At 40.7% G+C, this 9,275-nt stretch overlaps 1 pseudogene; it reads right to left on the bottom strand.

Annotated features, from left to right (window-relative positions):
- Window positions 1-6,076: 6,076 nt before the first annotated feature.
- On the bottom strand, window positions 6,077-7,680 carry LOC115802042 (pyrroline-5-carboxylate reductase 3 pseudogene; annotated as a pseudogene).
- Window positions 7,681-9,275: the final 1,595 nt, after the last annotated feature.

The following is a 9,275-nucleotide window of genomic DNA, read 5'->3' as shown; positions in this document are numbered from 1 at the left end:
GCTTTTTAGAAAAAGTTTTTTAAAAAATATTGTGATTCTGTGAGCCCTGAAGTGAGTTTTGATGCCAGCAAATCTTCCTTTCTTAAAAAAACAATATTCCCTTGTTTATCCTTAAAGACCAAATGGTATAAATGTGAACACGTAGCTACAAAAATCATCCAATTTTATTCCTCATGTTACTGCAACCAGCTTGTCTAAGAATAAGACATAAATTAGTGACACACAGTTCCTCTGCAAATTGACTGGTTGAAAGTTGATAGTTGTATTTGTGATTTAATCTATAAAGAATATGGTAAGTTGCATTTTGCAAAGACCTAAAAGATTATTTACCATCCAGATAACACCCTCAGTAATGCATTTTTGCAAAGTTTCCCAGTAAATTGATAAATTGTTCATGTCAGATTTACAACGTTGTTAATGTCAAATATTTGAGTATTTGATGTTGTAGAATTCTCTACCGTCCTTTGACTGTCTAAGAGAATTCTATTCTAAACTATTACACTCCAAATAAGTGACGTTCTCTGGCATGGTGAAGAGCAACAGAATATTAACCTGATTAAACATTTATAAGCACATGACTGTTTTCTTACTCTATGGAGTCATCTTCCCCGAGCAACCAAGCTGCAACAACTACTTTGTGCAGAATAATTCTACGATGTTCCTCATAGAGTATATTCCTACACTTGAAAATGTCATTATTACCCATCCATCAACCCTAGTGAAGTTATGAAACTCCATTTCACTAGAGGCCCTGACATTACATTGCTCACTGTTTGTTCTGCTTGTCAGCACTTTATGTCACTAATGGACAGGCAGCCGAATCCAAAATCTCAATTTTTTTCTTAATGGAGATATTTTTTTCTCATTCAGTCATCTGCTCATGTGGTTCATAATATGCCTGAGGGTACACAGCCAAATCTAGGTAATAAGGTCGGTTGAGCTTGACTGAAGTATGGTATTGGCTGGTGGGGCTAATTTCTGTGCCCTTGATAATGCAGTTTTCTGTTATATGTATGCTGTGCAGTTAATTAAAAAAAAGAATCTGGAAATGTGATAATGTATTTTAATTTCTGTTAATTTAACACTAGTTATAAAAGTGGAATTATGAATTTAATTTTGTGTAAAGAATTTGGATACAATTGAAGGAGAGTCATTTTATTACTGCAAGTACATGGATATTTAGAGGGATAAAAATCTCCAAAACTCTTGCTATAAAGAAAAGTGATATATAATAAAATCTTTCTTAAATAATTTTTTAACATTTGATCTATTTTATGGCAAAGTAAATTTGTATTATAATTCAAGAAATCAAGAATGAGTATGGTACACACACACACACACACACACACACACACACAGATACTCATGAGGTGTTCTATCTGACCATTTGAAAATTATTTTGTATTCTCAGTTAACGGATAAAGTATGTAATTTGAATTTAAAAAGCATAGGAGGAAATAGGTATTAAAGTGATGTATTAACCATCAATAGCAATGAGGGTTGTCTCTGGGGGCTGGGGATTATGGGTGATTAATTTTTACTTTATGCTTTTATGTGTTTCTAGTTGTCTGCAATGAACATGTGTTACTTGTAAAATTAGAAAGAAAACAATAAATGTCAAAAATAAAATTTAAAGAGTGAAGTATTAATTAACAGTAACTTTATATTTTTCAAAAAGTCTACATTTTAAAGGAAAAAATAAAGTTTGTACAAGACATGGTGAGAGAAAGGCAGTATGGATAAGATGCCTCATAATAATAAAAAAAATTTAACTTCATATTGTATTTTAATGCTTATGTTTACATATACGTCTATGTGAAAGACAAATATGACAAGTTTTTGTGTGTACAAAATTACAGTTTGCGTCACTGTGTCGTCTATCCAACATGTCCTGCTCCTGACTGGATGCAGGAATTGGCCTCATCATCTGTGAAACTTTTTTGAGAATCGTAAACCTGGATTAGCTCTCTATTTATAGGGATGTTTTTCTTTTTGCATGTGCTTTTTTTGGAAAGAGAAGAAAATGATGAAGATGGTGAGGATGGTGGAGATGGTAGTTGCATATGGTGATGATAATGTTATTGAGGACTGTACATATTTGTGTTCTAAATGTATTAATTCACTTACTCCTCACCCAAACATTGTGAAATAGGAGGTATTATGATTCACCATTTTTTTTTACAGGTGAGGACATTAAAATGTACAGAAATTAAGTAACTTTTTATCCTTTCAAAGAATCTTAGCATCACCACCAAACGAATCTTCCCTAAACAGACTTTAACCATATCTTATACACCTTAACAATTTCTGCTGTCTTCAGTTGCCTACTTTACCAATCTGAGCCTTTCTCTTCTCTTTTCGAGGTCCTCCATCATTTGGCTTCATTCTAAATATTCAAATTTTTCCTATACAACTTTCCAGCATGCACCCTCTGCCTACAAGTATCATTTCCTTGTGCTTGCTTATTAATTAATTCAAGCATGGAATATACAATTCTTTAGTTTCATGGTACACACAGACACACACACACATACACACAAAATGGGAAAAAAATGTTGTGATGTTAGAAGAAACCCTATTTGGAAAAGTGATGTCAAAGTTGTTTCTTGGGATTCACTGTGGGAGATGACCTCTCTTCTTAGCGTGACACACAGTTCTGTCACACAAGGTGAACCTGGCCTCCCCGGCTATTTACACCACAGGTACACACAGTCATTTACCCTAAGGCTCATATAGGATGGCTTGGCTGGGAGAAGTTCCAAAGTGATCCAGTCTTTATAACAAGGAGTTCTCACTTACAAAAACCTGTACCCTAGAATTGCATCAGGAGGACCAGGACAGACTTTTCTCTCTTTCTTGGTAAGTTTTCTTGGGGAGTGGAGGAAAACTCTTGTCCTGTTTGGCCATATTCCCTTAGAAATATTCTGAAGTACTGAGCCTCCAAGGGAACAGGTCTTCACCATACTCTCAGAGGCATCCAAGATAAATGTGCACATACAAAAAAGATGTAGAGTAAAAGCGATCTGTCTTTTATCCACTTCCCATAGTTGATCCTATGCTTTTTCCAAGGAAAGGAGCAACTTGATATGCTCTCTTCTCCAGAATGTCCCTGTTTACATCGTTTTACTTCCATAGAACTGAAAAGGGACAATAAAGATGTTTGCAGAATAAATAAATTCTTCTTTAATGTAATTTCAATGTGATACCTCTATTGCTACAAAAAGTTCAAATTTTAAGTGGTCAGAAAGATAGAAAAATAGATACAGAGATAATTGATAGATCTTGAATATTATTAAAAGATTGGATTGGAACAACATGTATTTCATTTTGGAACACTCACCCCTGTTTATTTGGTCCAAGATACCCACTTCAGAGTGACTACTTTAAAGGGATGGGCTATAAAGAGGCAGCGGTGCTTGTAAATATCACATTGTTTATCATACTCAGAGTGGTGATTTTATAGAAACTTTAAATATGAAATTAAAACATTTAATGCCAAAATTAAGGGAGAAGAAGAAATAAGGGGTTGGCTTATATAATCTGGTGAATGTGTGAGCATGAAAGGAAATGAGAGGGGGTCTTCTTTAAAGGAGTTTTCTTGGGGGTGGTGTTTATGCTCTCTCTGACTTTCCCATTTCTCAGAATCTTTCCTTTGTGTTATCAAATCCTGTAGTGTCGGAGTCTGGGTTGAATTTGTAGCTCCTAGCTGAAGGGGATATTTCAGTACAAGACACTATTTATATATCTTTAAATAATATAACACCCTTGTATGCAAGCTAGGGCGCCTCACAGTGGCCACTCTGAGGTTTTTCAGCAAAAGGATCTCTATTACCTATACCTCACCATGGGAGAGAATGGTTTAACCAGGAATGACCCAGAGAAAGGGATAAATGGTTGCTAAAGGGAAAGAAACCAGGGAGTAAGTGACTATACTAAAATATATATATATATACTGTTTTTTTCAAGTACATCTTAGAGGAACAGAATAACATTCTTAGCTAATCTTCCCTGATTTTTGCATGAGTGATGGGCAATGTTGGGAGAAATGACTAGAAATAATTTTCTTTTGAAAATGAGAATTGAGTTGAAGCTAGTTTTCAAGCTTTCCCTGAAAATTCAACTTGGGTAGTCTGGTGGAAATATATGACACTGCAACTTCTAATGACTCAGCTAAATGATAACTCTCATTTGGTTCACAGTTCATGGGCTAAATTTACCACTTTGGTTCTTTTGCAAGAAATCAGAGAGTATTTCTGAATCAGATGGGCCAGAAACTGTACAATAATTAAAGGACTGTGCACTGTGTGACTGAACTAGACCGACACTCTGTTAAGGTAGTTGGCTGGATGCAAGGAATGACATATTTTCACAATTTATCTTCGTATGCTGGGATTCAGTCAATTTTGGTTTTTTTTTCCATAATTCAACAAAAATGATTGTGGTTGGAACTCAAAAATTAAAGAATAAAAGGATGGTGTTGATAATGAGAGTCATATAAGGGTGTACAGTGGGTTGAATAGTGACCCTCAAAAAGATATTCTCATGTCCTAACTCCTGGCACCTACGTATATTACCTTATTGGAAAAAGTCTTAGCAAATGTCATTAAGGATCTGGAGATGAGCTCATCCTGGACTATATGGGTGGGCCCTAAATCCAATGACAAGTGTCTATATATGAGACACACAGAGAGAAGGTCATGTGAAGATGGAGGCCGACTGGAGTGATGCAGCCGTAAGCCATGGGATGCCTAGAGACACCAGAGGCAGGAATGGCTAGAGAGGATTCTCCTCTAGAGTCTTTAGAGGGAAAAAGACCTCTTAAAACCTTGATTTCAGACTTTGAACATCCAGAATGATGGACAATTATCTTCTATTGCTTTAAGCCATCCAGTTTGCGGTCATTTGTTACAGCAGCCCTAGATAATTAATACAGGGTGGTAAGGTGGCCACATTTCTTTTCTCTGACGCTCCAAAAGGGCTGATTGAGGGGGGCTTCAAGGCACCTAAATACATGCACAGTTGACAGTCTCCTGGGAAACACAGTACTGTTTAAATGCATGAAGTCTATCCAAAATGCATTCACAATGACTGAAGGCTTAATATCTAGACAAGTGCCCATGGAGGCAGCCCTAACACAATTTAGTGATAAGCAAATTGAGGCTTGGATAAATAATGGTCTATAGTAAATGGAGGTGTTGAGGAAGTGAAAGAAGACTATACATTTCCCTCTGTGAGTTGTTTGAATTGGAATGTACAAGTTTTTCATATCTAGTGCAATTTTTGTCACTTTTCCGTTATTTCTGTTGTGATTTAATCTTCAAAATTACCTAATTAGGGAAGTATGATTTGCTTGTTTATTGGCCATATTTTTGTTGTCAATTTCCAATTGTCTTCTGTTATGGTCAGAGAATGTGTCCCGTTAGTTGTTTTTGTTGTTTGTATTTGTTGAACTGTACATTAAGGCAAAATATCATTTTTTTTGTATGCTGTACAGGTACTTGAAAATAGCATGCTCTTTTTGTTGAGTGCAGAATTCTATAATGCTATTGCTTTGTTGTTCAACTCTTCAGTATCCTATTTTTAGGAGGTGTTCCATTCGTTCACTTGGTTTCTGAGAGAAGTGTGTGAAACCTTTCCTTATGAGAGTAGATTTGCCGATTTCTTCTTGTATTACTTTTTTCTTATGTTTTAAACTCATATTGATGATGCATAATCTAATTGCTTTATATTCTTCTGAATTGTTCCTTTGATCAAAATGAGATATCCTTCTTATTTCTTTCAATGATTGTTCACTTTGCATTTTATTTTTTTCTAATATTATATTATTATATCAACTTTCTTTTGATTAGTATTTGACTGGCGGTTTTTTCCCCTTTAAGTATGTCTCTTGTGTAAGTCTATACCTAGAATCTTTGTTTTTATTTTTTAATTTTTTTTTAATAGGACAGCGTCTTTATTGCCATTTCAAAGTAAAAAAAGCAGGTGCAGAAACGGACTTGGGCTGACCCTTCTAACAAGGGCCAGGGTCAGACAAACAGTGGCCGGCTGAGGGCCAGCAGGTCGATGAAGGCTGGAATGGGGGTGGGGGCTCAGGGCTGGGTGGGTGGGTAGCGGGCAGACCACCAGGGAGGGCAGCACAGAGCTGCAGGTGCGCAGGGAGTGGGTGGGAGGCTGCTGCACAGGTGCGTTAGCCCTTTGACAGAAGGCAGATCGCTCTGCCTCGAGCCTCACAGCTGGTGGGTGGAAGGAAGGGTCTCCAGCACTCGGTCCTGCGTAGGATAGGGAGGCCCCCATGAGCCCTGGGCTGCAGGCAGCCTGCCCCCACCCAAGTTCCTGCTTAGGGCCCCAAGTTCCTGGCTTTCCTGGTCTGTTTGTCCCTTCACGGGTATGCTAAAGAACCAAATCCTGCAGTCAATTGGATGCCAGGCGAGGGGACCCTCCAGGACTCTTGACCAAGGGAAGGGTCGTCAGGACCAGCTCCACCTGCCATTTACCAGGAGCTTAGAGTCTGTGGAGGGGGATCATATCCAGCTGTGTTCCCTGCTGGCCAGGATCCATCCTCCACTCATCCTCCCAGACCTCAAGCACCTCCTCCCCTGGCCTGCAGGCTGCAAGGAACCCGAGTCCTCCGGAAAGCGTCAGGGAGGGAGGAGGCGAGGGGGCGGTACTTGGGGGGCCATGGTCCACCCCCAGCGCCGGCGCCCTTCTTCCTGCTGCTCGCCCCGCCCTGCTCCGGCACGTCGAGCTCGTGGATGGCGGTGCCCACAGCGTGCGCGCATGGATCCGCAGCTGAGCCGGGTGCTGCCGCTTCCGCAGAAGCATCTTGGCTGTCCGCCAGGGTCTAAGCAGCAAGGCGGTGGGCCAGGCCACTGGGCATGCTCAGCTCGATGGCACCTTCGGCCAAGGCCTCAGGAGGCGCACACAGAGGCCACGCCGCTGCTCCTGAGGCGGGTGAGGACGTCCACGGGGGCCTGAGGCACCTCCTCCCCCGGTCCGCAGGCCCCCATTAGGGTCCGCAGGAGCCGGGGCTTGTTGCTCCTGGAGTGGCGGCCCTGCTTCCCCACCACGGCCCCCTCCTCGGCTACTCAGGGCAGGTTGGACGAGCCTACCGGCAGCACTCGCGGGATCTGGGGCAGCAGCTCCTCCAGGTGCTCCGAGAGACCCCTGGCGCCCACGGACATCAGCCTGTGCTCGCGGTGACCACGGGAGCCATGTCCGCCAGGCCGGCCTGCAGGATGTCGGGTTGGTGGCAAAGGGAGCAGCTCTGCAGCACCTCCCGGCTGGAATGGGTGGTCTGGTAGCCAGGGGCTGGGAAGCGGCTGAGGTTCCTGTCAGTCTGCGTGCTGGTCAGTGCGGGCTGAGCCTCGGCTTTTCCTGTTCGGATGAGGGCCCCGCCGTGTGGCCCACGGCGAGGAAGCCAGGCGCCGCGGGACAGGACTCCTCCGCCACCACTGCGCCCAGTCCAAGAGTCGTCAATATCTGATCTGAATGGTAAGTTCTGAGAAATTCTAGTCGGTTATTGCATCAGGTTTTGTCTCTTCTGTGTTCTTACCTACATCTTCACGTTCTATATCCCCTTTTAGAAGGATTTGGAAACTTAACATCTGTCGTGCGTTTCTCTTGTTCTCTCTTTATTCGTGCAGACTTCTTATAAAAAATCCTCGGTTCTGCGTCGTCCATTCGTTCTTCGAGGGTCTTGTTTGCTTTTCATGCCATCTATTTGACTTTATTCAATAGTGTCTTTCCCAAAACCTCTAAGAGATTTATATTCATGACTGTTCTCCTTTCGTGTGACCCCTTTATCTGTGTGATATTTATAATGATTATTTGAATGTCTTTTTATGATTTTCTAGTAACTTTTTAGTGGGAGTCAATTTCTTTCTTTTATGTACTTTTGTTTTTGTAAATATTTCTGATGGTGTGTTTATTTTCTATGAAATGATTCCCTGATATTTTCCTAGGTAAGTTTTGCTTTCTGGCTTATAACTTTTTTTTTTAATTTGAATTTTATTTTTTGTACAGCAGGTTCTTATTGGTTATCTATTTTATACATATTAGCATATATATGTCAATCCCAATCTCCCAGTTCATCCCACCACCACCACCCCCCACCACTTTCCCCCCTTGTGTCCATACGTTTGTTCTCTACATCTGTGTCTCTATTTCTGCCTTGCAAACCAGTTCATCTGTGCTGGTTTTCTAGATTCCACATATATGTGTTAATATACAATATTTGGTTTTCTCTTTCTGACTTGCTTCACTCTGTATGACAGTCTGTAGATCCATCCACATCTCTACAAATGACCCAATTTCGTTCCTTTTTATGGCTGACTAATATTCCATTGTATATATGTACCACATCTTCCTTATCCATTTGTCTGTCGATGGGCATTTAGGTTGCTTCCATGACCTGGCTATTGTAAACAGTGCTGCAGTGAACATTGGGGTGCATGTGTCTTTTTGAATTATGGTTTCTCTGGGTATATGCCCAGCAGTGGGATTGCTGGGTCATATGGTAGTTCTATTTTTAGTTTCTTAAGGAGCCTCCATACTGTTCTCCTTAGTGGCTGTATCAATTTACATTCCCACCAACAGTGCAAGAGTGTTCCCTTTTCTCCACACCCTCTCCAGCATTTGTTTGCAGATTTTCTGAGGATAACTGGCTTATACTTCTAATCTTGGCTTACAATTATGGTTTTCCTTCTCCTTCATTCTTTTAGCCACGTCTCAATTTTTTTTTTTGTTTCTAATAGTATTTTTATTTTTTTTAACATCTTTATTGGAGTATAATTGCTTTACAATGGTGTGTTACTTTCTGCTATATAACAAAGTGAATCAGCTATACATATATCCCCATATCCCCTCCCTCTTGCGTCTCCCTCCCACCCTCCCTATCCCACCCCTCTAGGTGGTCACAAAGCACCGAGTAGATATCCCTGTGAGATGCGGCTGCTTCCCACTAGCTATCTGTTTTACATTTGGTACTGTATATATGCCCATGCCACTGTGTCACTTTGTCCCAGCTTACCCTTCCCCCTCCCCGTGTCCTCAAGTCCATTCTCTACATCTGTGTATTCCTGTCTTGCCCCTAGGTCCATCAAAACCATTTTTTTTTTTAAGATTCCATATGTATGTGTTAGCATACGGTATTTGTTTTTCTCTTTCTGACTTACTTCACTCTGTATGACAGATTCTAGGTCCATCCACCTCACCACAAATAACTCAATTTCGTTTATTTATATGGTTGAGTAATATTCCATTGCATATATGTGCCA

Source organism: Delphinapterus leucas, chromosome 12, assembly GCF_059928025.1.
Source record: "Delphinapterus leucas isolate spDelLeu-1000000601 "Yukka" chromosome 12, BTC_Dleu_Yukka2, whole genome shotgun sequence".
Taxonomy (NCBI): domain Eukaryota; kingdom Metazoa; phylum Chordata; class Mammalia; order Artiodactyla; family Monodontidae; genus Delphinapterus; species Delphinapterus leucas.
This window is presented reverse-complemented; position numbering and strand designations above follow the sequence as displayed.